The sequence below is a fragment of the Giraffa tippelskirchi genome, chromosome 1 (assembly GCF_054371585.1).
Source record: "Giraffa tippelskirchi isolate mGirTip1 chromosome 1, T2T-mGirTip1v1.2.pri, whole genome shotgun sequence".
Taxonomy (NCBI): Eukaryota; Metazoa; Chordata; class Mammalia; order Artiodactyla; family Giraffidae; genus Giraffa; species Giraffa tippelskirchi.
The window spans coordinates 147929010-147949339 of record NC_137275.1 but is presented as its reverse complement, the minus strand read 5'-3'; the positions used below and the strand labels follow the sequence as shown (position 1 = coordinate 147949339).

The 20330-nt window shown below is 45.1% G+C and overlaps 1 protein-coding gene across 4 annotated transcripts in view; it reads left to right on the top strand.

Annotated features, from left to right (window-relative positions):
• The window catches only part of LOC145510005 (uncharacterized), a 287812-nt gene that overhangs the window by 209259 nt on the left and 58223 nt on the right, over positions 1 to 20330 (top strand). For 3 of the 4 annotated variants that reach the window (XR_014056613.1, XR_014056608.1, XM_081499944.1), the window contains one exon: positions 20166 to 20259. The gene's annotated coding sequence lies outside the window, so the exon portion shown is untranslated. Of the gene's footprint in view, positions 1 to 554; positions 622 to 20165; positions 20260 to 20330 lie in introns of those variants that run through there. The other variant, XM_081499935.1, reaches the window with a different exon arrangement.

Sequence of the window (20330 nt, the reverse complement as noted above, 5' to 3'; positions counted from 1 at the left end):
GTGATCCACAGGCACACTAAGGTTTGAGAAGCCCTCAACTAGGAAGAGGGTGGCAATCTGTGGTCTGCGAGCCAAATCCAGCCAACTGTCTGTTTTGTCAGTTAAGTTTTATTGGAACACAGCCACGCCCATTTGTTTATATGGTCTCTATGTTGAGTAGTTGCAGCACACCCTCAAAGCCTGAGATATGTACTGTGGCTCTTTACAGAAAAGATTGCCAACTCCTGCTCTAGAAGAATGCTTTTTCTAAAAAAAAAAAAAAGCAAAATATGTTTCTAAAAGAATATCTTATTGTAGGTTCAAATTGGACATTCTGAGTGCTATAGATGCCTCAGAGGGAGTAACTGTTCAGAAACATTTCTTCATACAAACTACTAGTTTCACCTTCTCTGGTTTCTCTTGATTTGGGGTTCTGAGGTCTCAGTCCTCAGGGAGACCACAAAACTGTATCCTTAACGTTGGCAGAGGAGCCTCTTCCATTTGGATCTCCTGCCTCTTCTTTGTCTCTCTCTCAGCCTTCCAGGCATTTATCCCCTTTTTCATCTCTTCCCCAGGACTTGCTTCTTCTTTTCTTGCCTGTTACACCTTCAGCTAGGCCCAGTTTCTTCCAGGATGATTTTGGTAAGTACAGCCCTGGGCCAGTCAGGATGGGGAGGTCAGGCCAGGTTGTCAGTGCAGAACCTGTGAGATAAGCAGGCCTTTCACCAAGCCTCAGATTCATAGTGCATCTTCTACACTAGTGCTTTGCTATAAGCGTGTCTTTCTTTACCTTATGCCAGCCATGTGTATACAGACCCCAGAAGACAAAAAGAGCAAAGCAGAGACTCTTCCTGCAACCTGATGAAACAACTGGCCCACACAAGGCCCTCACTGCTGGAACCTGGGGGCCTTCCCACCCGAAGCGGCGTGTTGTTCTTTTTTTTACTGACCTGGAGGTAGAAAACTCTGTGAAATACTGCAAAGTAAAATTGTTTTAGAGCCAAAAAAGTGTCTAGAGCCACACAATTTCCATATGTGGGTATGATGAATTTTCAACTGACCAGTCAACAAAGACTCTTCGTCTTCAAAGTGGAATTCAGCATTTCAGAAGGTGTGCCAGCTAGCAAGGTGTTCACCACATGGGGAGCCCACAGTGATAGAAAACTTCAGGTGGGCCTCAGAGCTTGCACAGAGGATCTGGAGTGTTAGGCATGGTCCCAAACCTCCTCTTGGCACCCGAAGAGGAGACTGGAAGTCTCAGAGGCCAAGGGGCATCACACTGGCTTGTAGTGTCTGAGCAGGGAGAGGCTCCTACTCCTGCCTTTCCACCTCTTTGTCTATTTGAATGTGATTCCATCAGGGGAAGACTTCCAGAGATCCACGCAAATCCTTTGTATTACTGAACCAACAGAGGGTCTCATAGCCTACTCTGAAACTCTTCACCATCTCTGTCAGGAAATGATTCTTAGAGAGAACCTAAATCCCTCTTGCTGCTTTCTCTGCTTTCTGTTTGTTCTCTCTTTTCTAAAGAAGCATCGGTTGCTACTCTCCCCCTGCCTTTTAAAGAACTCTTATTTATTTATTGCTGTGCTGGTTCTTTGTGACTGCATGCGCTTTTCTCTAGTCACGGCAAGTGGTGGCTACTCTCTAGTTCCAATGCGTGGGCTTCCTGTGGTGGCTTCTCTTGTTGCAGAGCATGGGCTCTGGGGCACACAGGCTTCAGTAGTTATAGTGCATGGGCTCAGTAGTTGCAACTCCCAGGCTCTAGGGTACAGGTTCAGTAGTTGTGGTGCATGGGCTTAGTTGCTCCGCAGCATGTGGAATCCTCCTGGACCAGGAATTGAACCCATGTCTCCTGTATTGCCAGGTGAATTCTTTACCACTGAGCCACCAGGGAAGTCCCCATTCTCTCTTTGATAATCTTTTGTCTATAGGGAGAGGATAGCACCCCTATCCTCTCTGCCATCTCTTCTCCAAGTTATAATTGTACTTCCTTTCGTCTTTCCCCATTAGTCTTATTTTATAGCTCTTAAGTATCACTACCCTGGAACCGTTTCCAAATTCCCTGCATTCCTACAAACCTCATTCTTATCTTGAAAATTATATAAAAATGTATGGAGTCAACATAGGAATAGGATGGTTGTATATGTATTAAACTCTATCATGTTATGAACGTGGCCAGGATTTCTTCTGAAGAAAGTGTTCAGAAGTAGTGAAAGTGGGGATCCAGAGCTGGAATTTTCTCACATTTGTTTCTTGGAGTCAGGGGATGTAGGAGATGGTTGACAAAGACCTACTAAGAATAATGGTAAAGTTAATAATGATGACAGTCATATTGAATGCTTATGATGTACAAGGCTCTGAACTAAGGTTGACACGTAGTATTTCACTCAGTCCTCATAATAACCTTTGGAGAAAGCACCATTATTATTTCTGTATTCCAAACAAGGAAATTGAAACACACAGAGATTAAGCAACAGGCTCAAAGCCCTCCTGTAGTAATTCCAGATGATCTCACAGAAATGTTCCTTTTCTGCTATGAAGGATATAGAATTTCCCTGATTGTAAGAGAGACATTGAGAAGCCTGTTCAGGGAAGAGGCAATCTTTTTATTCCCCACTGGACCCCTAGCACCTAGCAGTGTGCCTGGTGCACAGTGGATGCTCAGCAAATGTATATGGGGTAAGTGGGTAAATAAACTTCACTGCTGGCTTTGAGCGTGGTGTCAGGACTCAGCGGAGACCTGTAACTGAGACCCAGGTGATGACGCATGCTTACAAGAACATAACTGAATTAAGGGGTTATCCCTCCTCCTGAGCAGCAGAACCACCCAACGAATGCAGAAGGTGCAGCTCCTCTGGGCTCACTGTGGGTCTCCTGAATTGGAACCTTCTCGAAGCAGCCTGGGAGTCTGCTTGCTATCAGACCATCAGGAAGGACTGCCCAGGGACTTCTTCACCCTGCTTTGTACCCAGGGAGGGAGACTCTACAGACTGTACTCGTGTGCAGACTACTTCTATGGGCTCCTGCCCTCTGACTGCTGAATGGGTCCAGGCTTGGCAGAGTACCAGCAGGGATAAAGCGAAGGAGAGCATTCGTGTAAGTTGCTCTGACAACAGCTGCTTCCCCTACCAGAGGCCATAGCTCACCAGGCACCCAGTCATGGCTCCCTCCCACCTTCACCCCTTTAGCCTTTCTGGTTTTCTGTTGTTATTAACCTGGGTGCCCCTCAGCACCCCTTTTAGTTTCCCCTGGTGGCAGCCCTCCCCATACCTTTGAAAACAGTCACTTAAGTGTGCAGTCTGCTTCCTCTTGGGACCCTGACTGGCCATGTGTGACTGTGAGGTTAGGCACGCTCTCACACACGGCTGGTGGGGTATAAAGGGGGCTACCATGGGTTCCTTTCTAGGGAGTTTGTTAATGGGACTATTCTAAGCCCTTTATCCTACTGCTGAGACCCAGAGGCTAACTGTTGACAAGGTCTACCTGTGTTCCAATTTGCAGTTTTCAACCCAGATTTATCAAATTTTTGTTCGAAGTAAGCTGGAAAAATCCTAACACTATCTCTTGGAGTACTGACCTGTACTGTCATGAGCCTGACTTGAAACATTCTACTGAAATGAAAACCTTTCTCTTGTGAGGTTTCCATGTCCAAGTTATTGAAAAGCCACTCTGCCCGAGGTTCCTCCGTTCATTCACTCTTTGCATCCTGGAAGGTTAGGGTGGTGGGTGAAAGTAGATGAGCCTTATGGGATTGAATGTGGGGAGAGAGGGCCAGCATTCCCTCCAGGAGGTGAAACTCAGGCTTCAGTCACTTTCCCAAAAACCTCAAAGTGAAAATTGCTCACAGCCCCAGGCTTTGCCTATTTTCTGCCCAAACTCAGTAAATCAGCCAGTTTGCATACCACCCACACCAGCATCTGCTGAAACAGGCTCAGGCCCTGAAGAAACCCAGGCTGAGAAAGCCCCCTCCAAACCCAGTCTAGAGTTTTCGAACCTTGGCCAACCTTTCCCAAACGTTTGGCCCAACACACAGGCCTGGGCCCAGTTTAGGGTTTCAGAGTGGCAGTTTCAAAGCCGTCTCATTATTACTGATAACCAAGGCTTGCCGAGAGCAATGGTGTTTTATAGCCCACTGAGCAGAGGGCCCCAGGAACTGTGGGGGATACGCTGCCTCTGAACTTGCACAAGAACTGTTCACAAAGGGGGTGGAGACCACATGCTTAGCTGAAGCTGCTCCAAGTGAAGGTTGCAAAAAGCAGACAACCAACTCTTAGGCTCCCACACAGCAGCCCAGACAAACAGCGGTATCCAGCTGTGGCCTCTGACCTTGTCTGTGGGCCTCTCAACTGCAGGGAAAGCAGAGGGAAGCTGTAAGCAACTGCATGGTTTTAAAGGCAGGCTTTGGTCCTTCCGGACATCATCAGGTGCCCCGAGGATTACTGTTGTTCCAAATTGAATGATGCTTCTACTCGTTCCTGGGCCATCTTGCTTAGATGTAGACCTGAACTCTCATTCTTTACCAAAGTCAATTTTTTTCCTGTCACTACTCACCCTCTGCTGTCCTGGCCCAGTAGAAGTCCTGAGAAAAACTGAAGTGTGAGTTTCAGGGAGCAGAAGAAATAATATTTATTGATGCCAGACTGTTTTCATCCTTTGAGTTTCACGTTTATTCTTCATAGCAATCTTAGGAAGTAGCAGGCATGATCATTCTCATTCTCATAGCTAAGGCTGACACACGGGTTTTTAGGCATAGTCACATAGCTGAGGGCCTCCCTGGTGGCTTAGATGGTATGTCTAAGAAGTATGGAGCCAGCTTTGCTCTGTTAGCTTCATGGCAGATTCTAAAGTGAAGCACTGGGCAATCTGTGTTTCCCCCAGTGCTGTTCTTGGGAACTGTTTATGCAACTTCTATTATCACACAAACTCCCTTGACAGAATCTCTAATACAGGTCCTCCGGTTGGCAACAGGGTGTCAGTCTTGACTGTGGACCTCAGATCTGTGGTGACAGAATTTGTGGGTATCTCCCAGAGGAAGGCAATGAAAGCAGCAGGGACCAAGGTGACCTCCCATCCTTCCTCTCTGTATGAGATTATCTTTTTCCTTGAAAAGTCAAACAGGACTTGATTATGGTGGGTTGGCCCACATGTTCCCCATACCAGCCTTTGTGGCACGTGGTGCCTCCCTCAGCATTAGATTTGAAGGGGAAACTGAGCTTAAAAGACATAGCTTGTGCCTTCTGGCTTTACCCTGTTCTGCCTGCCTCTCCCTCTTTCCATCATTGCTGACCTGAGGACAGTTTAGACAATGGACTCTGGAGCCACCTGTCTGTTACTTACCAGCTGTGTAACTTAGGAATAATAATCATAACAATAACTACCTTGTAAAACTGTTGTGAATTGTTATACATAAGGCACTTTGAACAAAATCTAGCATATGGTAAGCCCTTTGTAATAATAGTAATAATACCAGTATTAATATTATTATTCATTCTTACACACTGTTGCAAACTCTGGTGTCCCAGGCACTGAGGAGATCAAAATAAATTAGCAGCTGTCCTTGCTCTCAGAAGCACATGGTCAAGGAGGGGAGGCAGAGAAGTAAACACAGACAGGCAGTGATGCATTCCGAGTACCATGGAAGCCTCTGTACAGAGCCCCGTGGAGGACCACGGTGGGAGGGGTGGTTACCCTGTAGACCTCCCTTGCTCACTGTTTCACCCTCTGCCCCAGGTATAGCCACTAGTCCAGGGTCAGCATTCTACTGGACTAAAAACAAAGTCAGGAGCTGAGCCTGAAGAGGAGCTTACCAGAGAGGGGAGTTGGAACTGACTCAGGGTTTTCTAGGGGAGCAAAGGGGAAGAGGTGAGGAACAGCCATCGGCAAATGTGCCCTAGCGTGAAACAGCCTGGAACATTCTGACAACTTTGAGTTCAGTGTGGCTGACCCTCAGGGGGTGGAGGTGGGGGGAGGGTTATGTGAGTAACAAGATCGAAGTAAGAAAACCAGTCAATAAACTTAGTGTTAATACTGAGGAGAGCTAATGAAGACCCAGATTAAAGCAGGCCAGTGAGGAGAGCTGAAGAGGCTGGCTGGGGGACTGTGGAGGAGGTAACCCTGGTGGTAAGCTAGGGGTGCAGTCAGCCCAAGGAGGCCAGCCCTGATATCTTGGAGCTCAAGGGGACAACATGAAGACGAGAACTACTGGGACCCTCGTCTACATGGATGAAAAGTTTTTGCTCAGAGCAGCACTTTCTGTTCAACTGGTAACTTTGCAAGACACTCAGTTCTTTTATCAGGTATTTTCTCTGAGGAAAGGAAGTCATGTCATTCCATGTTTAGAAATAGGATGAGTGTGCACAGTCAGATTTTCCCAGGTGGCTCATTGGTAAAGAATCTGCCTGCCAATGCAAGAGATGTGGGTTTGATCTCTGGATCAGGAAGGTCCCCTGAAGGAGGAAATGGCAACTCACTCCAGTATTCTTGCCTGGAGAATCCCATGGACAGAGGAGTCTGGTGAGCTACAGTCCATGGGGTCACAAAGAGTCTGACACCACTGAAGTGACTTAGCACCAACAGGGTTCACCGTTAGGGTTCCATGAATGCTCTCTGGCCCCAAGACTGCCTCTCACTTTCTGACCCAAGGCACCCCCTACTGGAGGTGTGAAAAACACTCATGGCTGCAGGTCAAACAGGGCAGCCCCATGAAGTCAATCAGACATCAGATGTAACCAAGATCTCAGAACCTGTGCTTTTATAAACTCCCCCTAAGGTGTGAGAGGAGAAGGCAATGGCAACCCACTCCAGTACTCTTGCCTGGAAAATCCCATGGACAGAGGAGCCTGGCAGGCTACAGTCCATGGGGTCGATAAGAGTCGGACACGACTGAGCAACGTCACTTTCACTTTTCTCTTTCATGCACTGGAGAGGGAAATGGCAACCCACTCCAGTATTCTTGCCTGGAGAATCCCAGGGACAGCGGAGCCTGGTGGGCTGCCGTCTATGGGGTCGCACAGAGTCGGACACAACTGACGTGACTTAGCAGCAGCAGCAGCAAGGTGTGAGAAATGGCTCAGGATTTCAAAAACAAACCTGTACATTCACAGCATTGCTGCTGTTATGCTGAAGGAGGCAAAGGGGATGTGGCTGGGTGACCTGTTTGGAGTCATCCACCCGTGAGTTACTCTACCCCAAACCAACAGCATCAATGCCAAGAGACACCTAGGGACAAGACAGCCCGTACGGAGTGCACGCCTCAGCCCCACCCCAAGGGAAACATCTTGTCCTCGGAGTAGCAAACATCTCTTGTCTCTGTCGTTTGTTTTAAATGGTGAAATCCCTCCCTCTAAAAGTGAGTGAAAACGTATTTCAGTGTGCCATCATCTATCATCACAAATGAACAATAGGGGAGAGTACCGAGTACTAGCAAGTTCGTTTTGTCCACTTTCATTTGGTTATTAATTTTTAATTCATAAAGCAGTTCACCATTATAACAATTTTAAATAATCCATTAAATTGTTCTGGGCACTGCTAGCATTAGAATATTTTTAAAGTAAATTTATTACTGAGAGCCATTAAATTGTGTTGGTAGTCTTTTGATCATATGCCATCCATTCAATACACTTTTCTGAGATGCCTTTCAACAAGTGCATATTGTCAAGGTTGCCTGTCTTTCTGATCCTATATATTAAAATATACTAACATTTGTTTAAAGTACAGTAATGAGACAGACAGCTGAGTTTACCTTACTTTATGCAGTATGTATACTCCTAAAAAGTTGCACCTAAGTGGCATTTTTTTGTAAGTTTTCTCATACTTTAGTATTCTTGCTGGGAGAATTCCATGGACAGAAGAGCCTGGCGGGCTACAGTCCATGCGGTCACAAAGAGTTGGACACAACTGGGCAGCTAACAACACTTTCACTTTTTTATGTTCTTTTAGAAAATAAAAAGATCAATACTAAACTTTTTTTAAAACATAAATTGAGATTCCCCATGTCCAGTGTGTTTAAACTGAAGTATACCTAAGAATCATTTTAAAAATTATGTTAACAGTGAATGTATGTATGTGTATTTAGCCTTCATTCAATACATATTTACTAAATACCTACTGTGTGCCAGGCACTGCTCTAAGAAGCTGGGAATTCAGCAAACAAGCTAATGTCCCTTCCCTTGTAGAGATGATATTCCAGTGGGACAGTCATACTAGCCAAGTAAATAATTGTGTAATGTAATTTCAGCAGCAAAAAAAAAAAAAAAAAAAAATGCTATGAAGACAAATAATGCAGGAAAAAGAGAACAGTGGTGGAGAGGGTATCTTAGACATTGTGTTCATTTTCCATTGCTGCCTAACAAATTATCATGAACCCTGTGGCCTAAAGCAACACAAATATATCATCTCATATTTTCCATGGTCAGGAATCAAGGCAGGGGTTAGCTGGGTTTTCTGCCTAGGTCTCAAGGCTGTAGGCAAAGGGTCAGCCAGGGCTGGGTTGCATCTGAGGCTTGGGGTCCTCTTCCAAGCTCCTGTGTTTGTTGGCGGAATTTAATTCCTCGCAGCTGTAGAAATCATGGAGGCGAAAGGAGAAGGCCTGTGACTGCTCATCTGGTTAGGTCAGATCCACCCAGGATAATCTCCATTTGATTAACTCAAAGTCAAATGATTAGTAACTTAATCATGGCAGTTATATCCTATTAAAGTACAGGTTCCCGGTGCACAGGGACATTTTCCCGGGGGGAGATCTTGGAGGCCATCTTAGAATTTTGCTTATTACAGAGTGGTCAGGGGACAACTTTTCACGGAGGTTACATTTGAAGCAAAGACATGGGAAAAAACCAGAGACTGAGCTGTGTAAAGGTCTGGGACAAAATCATATTGGCATGTGCAAAGGCCCTATGGCAGGAATTGGTATATTCAAGGATTGCAAAAAGTCCAGTGGAGTTGGAGGCTAGTGAATGAGAGGAACATGGTATAAGGTCAAAGAGGGAAGTAGGCCACAGATCATGGAGAGCCATGCAGGTTATGGTGAGGAGTCTGGAGGTTTCTGGGTTGAAAGTGATTTATGATCTGATTGATATTTTAAAAGCCCTCTCTGACTTCTTTATGAAGAAGGAATTGTAGGGAATTATAGAATAGAAAAAGAGAGACTATTTTTAAAACTTTGGCTGAAGTCCAGGCACAAGGAAGGTAGTTTGAACTAGGGTGGCAGCTGTCGGTGAGAGAAAAGAAATTCAAGGGGGGTTTTGGAGGTAGAATCAATTAGATGTACTTAAAATGTAATGATTTAAAAGCATATACTCTGGATCCAAACTTCCTGGGTTCAAATTCTTGCCCTGCCACACACCAGCCATGGGAACTTAGACAAATTATTTAACTTCTCTGTGTCTTAGTGTCCTCATCAGAAAAATGGGATTTATAATAACACCTTCCTTGTGGGGATTTGTGAGTGTTTGGTGAAATAATTCTGATAATAATTGATGTATGAATGTCATTTACATGTATATAAATGGTGGCTCTTATTATATTTGTTGATGATAGACATGGAGTTTGAGAGAAAAAGATATCAAGGGTGTTTTCAAGGCTCTTATTGTGAGTAACTGGAAGAATAGTGGAATGGAAAAGACTGAAGGCTGCACATTGTCAGCTTGTCTAATATTTTAGTGATTAGAATACAGTTACACAATGCATGTGTTTGCCACTGACTAGCAGTGAGAAGTTGGATAATAATTAATGTGACCCCACGAACCTCAGTTTCCTCATCTGAAAAAATAAATTGGGTTAGTAATAGTCACTGAGTTAGACAAGGCTGTGATCCACGTGATCAGTTTGGTTAGTTTTCTGTGATTGTGGTTTTCATTCTGTCTGCCCTCTGATGGATAAGGATAAGAGGCTTGTGGAAGCTCCCTGGTGGGAGGGACGGGCTGTGGGGAAAACTGGGTCTTGCTCTGGTGGGCAAGGTCATGCCCAGTAAATCTTTAATCCAATTTTCTGCTGATGGGTGGGGCTGTGTTCCCTCCCTGTAGTCTGGCCTGAGGCCAAACTATGGTGGGGGTAATGGCAACCTCCTTCAAAAGGACTTACGCCAGCATTCAGCGGCTCCCAGGTCTGTTGTAGTCAGAGCGCTGACCCCGCATGCCACTGTCAACCCACACCTCCACCGGAGACTCCAGGATACTCACAGGCAAGTCTGGCTCAGTTTCTTGCGGCGTCACTGCTCCTTTCTCCTGGGTCCTGATATGAACAAGTTTCGTTGTGCCCTCCAAGAGTCTGTTTCCTAGTCCTGTGGAAGTTCTGTAATCAAATCTCACTGGCCTTCAAAGTAGAATTCCCTGGGGGTTCTCAGTCCCTTTGTCAGATCCGCAGGTTGGGGAATCTCTTGTGGGCTCTAGAACTTTTGCAACAGCGCAAGAACTTCTTTGGTATAATTGTTCTCCAGTTTGTGAGTTGTCCACTTGGTGGCTCTTTGGTGGGGCTAATGCCGACCTCCTCCAAGAGGACTTATGCCACACGCCGCGCCTCCAAGGTCTGCTGCAGCCAGAGCCCCTGTCTCCGCAACAGGCCATTGCTGACCCGTGCCTCTGCAGGAGACACTCAAACACTCAAAGGCAGGTCTGGCTCAGTCTCTTGTGGAGGGCACTGATCTTGTCCCTGGGCCCTGGTGTGCACGAGGTTTTGTTTGTGCCCTCCAAGCATCTCTAGCAGGTACAAGTTTGATTCTAAACACGATTGCGCCCTTCCTACTGTCTTATTGGTGCTTTTCCTTTGCGCTTGGATGTGGGGCATCAAAAACAAGACTGGAAGCTGACTGTGGATCAGATCATGAACTCCTTATTGCAAAATTCAGCCTTAGAATTAAGAAAGTAGGGAAAATCACTAGGCCATTCAGGTATGACCTAAATCGAATCCCTTAAGATTATCCAGTGGAAGTGACAAATAGCTCCAATACTTTGGCCACCTGATTGGAAGAGCTGACTCATTTGAAAAGACCCTGATGCTGGGAAAGATAAAAGGCAGGAGGAGATGGGGATGACAGAGGATGAGATGGTTGGATGGCATCACCAACTCAATGGATATGAGTTTGAGCAAACTCTGGGAGATGCTGAAGGAGAGGGAAGCCTGGCCTGCTGCAGTCTGTGGGATCGCAAAGAGTCAGACATGATTGAGCGACTGAACAACAACAAAAGTAATATTCATCTTGCAATGTTCATCTGCAGGATAGAATGTGGCAGCCCCCAGCACACCGTAGGGCAGAAGGAAATGTAAGGATCTCTTGCTTCTAGAAAGTAGTGGACTGTAGGGAAGTTCTTGTGTTTTATTTTTACAACTGTTGTAAAAGCTTTCTCCTGTATACTCACTTAGCCAGGGATTTTGCAGTGTTTTTGGCTCTCACTTAAAAAGCCTAAGATCCCTGCAGGGACTGTCACTGAAAAGCTACTAGGTAGAAAGAGCTTTTGGCTTCCACTGTCTTTGGGGCTAGCTGAAATCTAGCTACAACCTCTCTGAAAGCAGACATCATAGTCTCTCTCCCCAGGGTGTTATTAAGAAGCCCTCATCTCCGCATCACTCTGGGACCCTGCAGGCAGGGTTGGGACCCTTACAAATGTGTGCAACCTTATATACTCTGCGGCAGCTGCACGGTGCAGGAGCAGCTGAGAGGAGCTACCCCACATCCAAGGTAAGGAATAGTGGCTGCGCTTTGCTGGAGTAGCCATGAAGAGATACCCCATGTCCAAGGTAAGAGAAACCCAAGTAAGACGGTAGGCGCTGAGAGAGGGCATCAGAGGGCAGGCAGACTGAAACCACAATCACAGACAACTAGCCAGTCTGATCACATGGACCACAGCCTTGTCTAACTCAGTGAAACTAAGCCATGCTGTGTGGGGCCACCCAAGACGGTTGGGTCATGGTGGAGAGGTCTGACAGAATGTGGTCCACTGGAGAAGGGCATGGCAAACCACTTCAGTATTCTTGCCTTGAGAACCCCATGAACAGCATGAAAAGGCAAAAAGATAGGACACTGAAAGATGAACTCCACAGGTTGGTAGGTGCCCAATATGCTACTGGAGATCAATGGGGAGAAATAACTCCAGAAAGAATAAAGGGATGGAGCCAAAGCAAAAACAACACCCAGTGTGGATGGGACTGGTGATAGAAGCAAGGTCCGATGCTGTAAAGAGCAATATTGCATAGGAACTTGGAATGTTAGGTCCATGAATCAAGGCAAATTGGAAGTGGTCAAACAGGAGATGGCAAGAGTGAACGTCGACATTCTAGGAATCAGTGAACTAAGATGGACTGGGATGGGTGAATTTAACTCAGATGACCATTATATCTATTACTGTGGGCAGGAGTCCTTTGAAAGAAATGGAGTAGCCATCATAGTCAACAAAAGAGTCCGAAATGCAGTACTTGGATGCAATCTCAAAAACGACAGAATGATCTCTGTTTATTTCCAAGGCAAACTATTGAATATCATGGTAATCCAAGTCTATCCCCCAACCAGTAATGCTGAAGAAGCTGAACTTGAACGGTTCTATGAAGACCTACAAGACCTTGTAGAACTAACACCCAAAAAAGATGTCCTTTTCATTATAGGGGACTGGAACGCAAAAGTAGGAAGTCAAGAAACACCTGGCGTAACAGGCAAATTTGGCCTTGGAGAACAGAATGAAGCAGGGCAAAGGCTAATAGAGTTTTGCCAAGAGAACACACTGGTCACAGCAAACACCCTCTTCTGACAACACAAGAGAAGATTCTACACATGGACATCACCAGATGGTCAACACTGAAATCAGATTGATTATGTTCTTTGCAGCCAAAGATGTAGAAGCTCTATACAGTCAGCAAAACCAAGGCTGGGAGCTGACTGTGACTCAGATCATGAACTCCTTATTGCCAACTTCAGATTTAGATTGAAGAAAGTGGGGAAAACCACTAGACCATTCAGGTATGACCTAAATCAAATCCCTTATGACTATACAGTGGAAGTGAAAAATAGATTTAAGGGACTAGATCTGATAGACAGAGTGCCTGATGAACTATGGACAGAGGTTCATGACATTGTACAGGAGACAGGCATCAAGACCATCCCCCAAGAAAAAGAAATGCAAAAAAGCAAAATGGCTGTCTGAGGAGGCCTTACAAATAGCTGTGAAAAGAAGAGAAGTGAAAAGCAAAGGAGAAAAGGAAAGATATTCCCATTTGAAGGCAGAGTTCCAAAGAACTCTGGAGAGATAAGAAAGCCTTCCTCAGAAATCAATGCAAAGAAATAGAGGAAAATAATAGAACGGGAAAGACTAGAGATCTCTTCAAGAAAATTAGAGATACCAAGGGAACATTTCATGCAAAGATGGGTTCAATAAAGGACAGAAATGATAGGGACCTAACAGAAGCAGAAGATATTAAGAAGAGGTGGCAAGAATACACAGAAGAACTGTACAAAAAAAGATCTTCACGACCCAGATAATCACGATGGTGTGATCACTCACCTAGAGCCAGACATCCTGGAATGTGAAGTCAAGTGGGCCTTAGGAAGCATCATTATGAACAAAGCTAGTGGAGGTGATGGAATTCCAGTTGAGCTATTTCAAATCCTCTAAGATGATGCTGTGAAAGTACTGCTCTCAATATGTCAGCAAATTTGGAAAACTCAGCAGTGGCCACAGGACTGGAAAAGGTCAGTTTTTATTCCAAGCCCAAAGAAAGGCAATGCCAAAGAATGCTCAAACTACCGCACAACTGCACTCATGTCACCCGCTAGCAAAGTAATGCTCAAAATTCTGCAAGCGAGGCTTCAGCAATATGTAAACCGTGAACTTCCAGATGTTCAAGCTGATTTTAGAAAAGGCAGAGGAACCAGAGATCAAATTGCCAACATCCACTGGATCATTGAAAAAGCAAGAGAGTTCCAGAAAAACGTCTATTTCTGCTTTATTGACTATGCCAAAGCCTTTGACTGTGTGGATCACAATAAACTGTGGATAATTCTGAAAGAGATGGGAATACCAGACCACCTGACCTGTCTCTTGAGAAACCTGTATGCAGGTCAGGAAGCAACAGTTCGAACTGGACATGGAACAACAGACTGGTTCCAAATAGGAAAAGGAGTACGTCAAGGCTGTATATTGTCACCCTGCTTATTTAACTTATATGCAGAGTACATCATGAGAAACACTGGGCTGGAAGAAGCACAAGCTGGAATCAAGATTGCTGGGACAAATATCAATAACCTCAGATATGCAGATGACATCACCCTTATGGCAGAAAGTGAAGAAGAACTAAAGAGCCTCTTGATGAAAGTGAAAGAGAAGAGTGAAAAAGTTGGCTTAAAACTCAACATTCAGAAAACTAAGATCATGGCATCTGGTCCCATCACTTCATGGGAAATAGATGGGGAAACAGTGACAGACTTTAATTTTGGGGGCTCCAAAATCACTGCAGATGGTTTGCAGCCATGAAATTAAAAGATGCTTATTCCTTGGAAGGAAAGTTATGACCAATCTAGACAGCATATTAAAAAGCAGAGACATTACTTTGCCAACAAAGGTCCATCTAGTCAGGCTATGGTTTTTCCAGTGGTCATGTATGGATGTGAGAGTTGGATGGTGGAGAAAGCTGAGCGCCGAAGAATTGATTCTTTTGAACTATGGTGTTGGAGAAGACTCTTGAGAGTCCTTTGGACTGCAAGGAGATCCAACCAGTCCATCCTGAAGGAGATCAGTCCTGGGTGTTCATTGGAAGGACTGATGCTGAAGCTGAAACTCCAATACTTTGGCCACATGATGCGAAGAGCTGACTCATTTGAAAAGACCCTGATGCTGGGAAAGATTGAGGGCAGGAGGAGAAGGAGAGGACAAGATGGTTGGATGGCATCATCGACTCAATGGACATGGGTTTAGGTGGACTCCGGGATTTGGTGATGGAGATGGAGGCCTGGCCTGCTGTGCTTCATGGGGTCGCAAAGAGTCAGACACGACTGAGTGACTGAACTGAACTTATACACTCTAGAAAGCAGGAAATAACAGCTAGACCTGAAGAATCAAGAATGTACTTACCCTTTCTCTGCTGACCTATCCTGGCCATTGCTAATTCTTGAGACAAAATGTTCATTCTCCTTACTAGTCCTAGGATAAAGTGGTCCTCCCAGACCCTGGATTCAGTGTCTGGGGTTCTCCCAGTGCTCCTTCAAGATCTCAGCATTCTGAAACCAGCTGGGGTCTCAAAGAGTAGGACACGACTGAGCGCTTCCCCTGCCCTCTTAGACAAAGGCATGATTTCTCATCGTGTGTCCTTAGGGCTCCCTGTAATGTGTATTCATGTTCACAGGTCATGATTACTGCTTAGATGAAGGTCTGTGTCACCGCCTAAACTATAAACTTTGTGGGGACAAAGACAATCTCAGCTTTGTTCACCACAAATGTCACCAGCCTGTTATAGACAGTCAGTCAGCTGATGCAGCTCTGCATCCACTAGTGAGCACCAGCTGTTTGCCAGGGCCTGTGCGCTGGGAATATGGTGGTTTTCAAGATAGACTCCTTCTCTCTAAAGGGTCTATAGGCAATGTAGTTGTTAACACTCCTACCAGTGGTCAGCAGGGATGGAATACTAGTAGAAAGGCATATATGTTATCTCTGATGTTTGAGAGGTTTGGAGGAAGTAGGAAGTAGAAGGAGTATTATTTAGGACTGATCACATGCTTTCTAACAGCACTGAAAATAAGCACTATTGTGTTCCTATTTTACCAATAAGAAAACTGATGTACCAGGAGGTTAGCTAATATTCTGGCGAAAATGTGGAGATGTGGTAAGACCGTGCTATGAATCTAGGCCAGGGACAGAGCTACAGAGCAGATGCATGGGAATGCAGGTGCACAGGTTCCTGTGCTCAGGAGGACGCAGTGCTGGGCTTAATGCTCTACAGTCCCCACTGTGGGATTCCTAGCAATTTTGTCTTTGAACTTGGGTGTGTAAGTGAAGTCTGACAGGACAATAGAGCAGGTACGTGAGGAGATGCGCATGATCTGAGGAGATGTGCATGATCTATCTGCCAGTCCTTGTCCCTCTATTTACATATAGCATTTGGGATGCCCTGTGGCACAGAATTTCATAGGCGCCATCCTGTGTGAGGGTCAGGGAGACTCCAAGTGAGTACAGGGTAAGCATGTTATGTCTACAGCTGGATAAACGAGAGTGCTGACAGCCCTAAGGACCTGCATCATTTTCATTTGAACCAGAACTTCCTTCTAACACAGAAAGGGAATAACGGCATTCTAAGAAACAAACAATCAGTGAACCCTATCATATCCTTTCTTACTTTTGCTGCTTCCCATACACTGAGAATGATGCCAAAGAAGGAAAGAGAGAGAGAAGTCAGTCCACACTTGCTTTTCTTCTCAGTCCTTCCTCACTCAGCAGTGAGCCAGACAGAGCGTTGCTAGAACACACACAGATCAAGCAAATGAAATTTGTGTCATGTTTCTATTGTTCTAGCAACAAAGAACTACATGTGTGAGCTATGAAATAGGAATGTGTCATTTTGATGATTCCTCCTGAGTTAAATGCTATTATGTTTACATTTAAAATTCCATGACATAAAGTTAAGTGGTAAAAGGGATGCTAATAATTTAAGATTTTAATTTCTCTTTACCTTTAATAGCATTTTTTCCTGTTTTTTAAGCAAGAGACCCTGCATTTTCATTTGGCACTGGGCCCCGCAAATATAGGTGGTCTTGGAAGGGAAGTACTATAGCTGGCACTATTCAGTGCTACACATTCCTAAGACAAGTTCCATTCCCATAACTATAGTGTGTAGCTTGATAAGAAGGGTTGAGTAACCACCATTATCACATGCATACTCCCAGGGAAGGGCAAGACTCTCATTGTGACCTAGGCAGAACCAGTCTGGGAGGAGCCAGTGAGCAGAGCTGGTGGTTGGTTGATCAGCAGACACAGCTGCTCTACCTTGAAGCCTCTCACGGAGACTGCATCCTATCCACAGAGTTTTGTGGAGGAAAAGTGACTGCCTCTCACATCCAAAGAATGGAGATGAGAGTGCTGCCCAGAAGGTTAGAGAAGGCTGACAAGACACCAGATCCTGAGCACCACTGAGTCAAAATCTTCCATCCAGAAACCCCAGTGATTCCATGATGATTCCCCAGCCAAACCCACCAGTTGAAAAGTTCATGTGAACTTTGGGGTTTTGTTGCAAAACCTATAATTAGGCCAGGTTTCAGGTTCCATAACAAAGTGCTTCCCAGCCTGGTGACCGCAAGCCAGACTGACATTTGTGAGTACATTTCCATGGAAAAAGAAGGTGCTGCTTAATTGCATTAGGAGAATTATACCACAGTCCATGGGGGAACATTGACAGGCTTTGACAAGCATGAGGAAAACGTACTCTTTTCTGCGCCATGTCCATTTTCTTTGGGGTCATGGCCATTACCGTGGAGATGATATACAAAGAAGAACTAGAATTTATTCCCCTAATGAAAACCAAGTTGGCTGTCCTTTCTTAGTAATAATCACAGCAACCATCTAGTATATTGCTACCAAACCATCCTACTTCCTTCTAGTCATGAGGATTGTAATTCCATTCTGCACAAGGCTGTTGTAACTTATGCATTTCCCAGAGGGAGGGGCATGCTAAGCATGGAGAAAAAATCTAGGGTTATAGGGAGGGAGCAGATAGAGAGATAACACTGATGATTCAGTGTTGTTTGTTAACCAGGAAAGTATAGAAAGCATGTGAAATAAAATTCTTCAAAGACAGCTTTTCAGAGTACATACGACTCTGGGGAAAGTGTTTTAGGAAGGAAGTCGAAAATTATGGATGTTTCAAACAGGAAAATTGTATAAATGGACATTTCCTAAAAGGGAAGTGTGTAACTATGTTCCCTGAAAGCTCAAAATCGTATTTCTGTAGCAGGGATATTTTGCAAATATTATGCTCTTCTAACTTTTGGGTTTTCTCTTAAATCACCTTCCCCTGCCGTCTTCCACCTCCAAGGCTGAGGCTTGGGGCTTCTGGCCCCAGGGATACTGCCTAGAACAAAGAGACCATTGATCAGTTTGAATCTCAAAGCTGACTTTCTTGACCTCTTAAGCAAGAAAATCATCCTCAAAGCCAGGCATTGTTGAGAAGGAAAGAGATTTTCTAAATTCCTTTAGCTGCCATTATTATATCAAGAGCTAGGCCTGGTAGAATAGGCCCTAAAGAGATTTACTCCACACCATCATGATGCGCTATGGAGGAGTGGGAAGCTGGCTGCTCTAAGCCAGAGAGGTCGGACAAAGAAGGCAAAGGAGGCAGGCAGACATGGGAACCAGCTGTGTCCTGGACTCTTCTCTCGGGTCCTAAGTCTTGGACCTGGGAGGCCTTGGTAGAAAGACCAAGGGAAAGGCTGAGAACTTCAGGAGGACTGTGACTCACTTCTTGTCATGCTTCTTGGGGGATTCCTTGGGGTGGCTGTGAGCCTCAAGAAGTCCCCTGTATGGTCACCTCTGACAGGATACAAGACCATGAGACACGATGGAAGCAGAAGGGAACCAGGCCTGTGAGCCTCAGGTGATGCTCCAGGTTCCTTGTGCCCTTGGTTGTCACATGGAGGATCCAGGGTATAGCGATGAGAAGGTGGGAGGGATGAAAGCAAGGATCAGCATGAAAAGGCCATAACAGGCCCTGAGAGCAGGAAGAGTGGCCAGAAGTGGGTACCATTCCATCACCCCAAAAGGCCAGGTGGACACAGATCGCATACAGGGAGCAGGCCAGCCCTGCCACTTTGCAACAAAGACCAGCAAGAGTCTAGAGGATCCCACCTGGTCTCCTCTCTCCTCTCCCACCAAATTACACAGAAACCTCTTTAGCCAGCCCTTAAACCACCTTGAGATGGAGAAAGAGTGGGAGAGAGGACAAGAAGTTCTCTTACATACAGTCCTTTTACATATCTGTATGTAAAGGGAAAGCTTAAACCAACCCTAGAAAGGAGTTGAATTTCTAATAAATAAAATATTTAAATGAAAATGAGAAAATTTAAATTGGAGGAGACTCATATTGTTAATTGGCAAGTCGTGGGGAGGGGTGGTTGTCAGAGGAAGATCAGACTAGCTTTGGGAAGTAGAGAGACCATTTGATATTGCACATCTGAGTGGAGTGTGAGTGAGTTTGCAACGCGTCTACATCTTTATTCCTCCCTCCTCCTTACCATTCTATTGAGCATACACATGTCATCTTCCTTCAAGTCAAAGCAAATTTGGTGTTTGGAAGTGTCCTCTGGGAAGCCTAGGGGCACGAGAAACTTTCTTTAATGTCCCAAAAAGGCAATAGCAATTTGAAGTTTTCAAGATATCCTCCTGAGAAGTCCTTAGTGCTCTCATCACTTGAATTAAAATCAAAGCTGCTGCGAAGACTCGCTGAGCCCCACTGAGCTCCGTGTAAAAGTGGAGGTCAGCATTCTTTAGGGTCGGGGGAGGAGAACTTGTTGGGAGGAAGTAGGAGACATGGAATGAAAAATCGTTAAGAGTTTGTCTCCCTGTAAAAGTCTCAGTTGAACCCACAATGTGTTGAAGCCAACTAGCAGACTCTGGTCTGCATGTGAGAGAGAGACTAAATTTTATGATGAGAGGTAGCTAGTAACAGTTAGTGAGCAGAGCTCCATTTTCCATCGGCATCTCTGCTCCCTCCATCCCTGGAGCTGTGCAGGGCAGTGCTTGTGTGGCTGTGTGCACGTAGATATGTGGCCCAGGCAGAGCCCAAGAACTCTTTTAAGGATGCTTAAAAGCTGAAGTTCAAGAGCAAAGCTGAACCTGAATCAGGAAAATGGTTGCACATGTTAAGTCATCCCTGAGGTGTTTGACTGTAATTGAATGCCCACTTTATGGTCATAGGCTGTTTTATGAAGGTACCCATCCTGAGAAGCTGCCCTCCTCTGCCTCTGCCAGCCCTCCTTGATGTTCAGCAGTTTCTAAAAATCATGCTGGATACATAGAGCAGCCTGACTTCTTACAAAACACACAGAAGATTCAACTAAAGGTTACAGGTAGACTTGAGCATTGAAGATTAAAGTATAACCTGGTCTGTTTTATTGCTGATGTTTAGCAGCACAGAAGTGTTTAGAATAGCAGTTCTGCTGCCTTTTACTCGTGTGCCACCAAATTCTGATCAGTGTGTAAAATTGATTTTTGTTAAAACAGGGATGTATACTCTTCCAGTGATGTCTGTCAGACAGGTGAGCAGAGCCCCATGAAGGAGTGTGGAAGGGATCACCCGCCTATGAAAGTGTACGAGGTGAGTCATGACAAGGAGCCAGTGCTCAGGGTAGACTGGTGTTGCTGAAATGTGGGACATCTTTCCTCAGG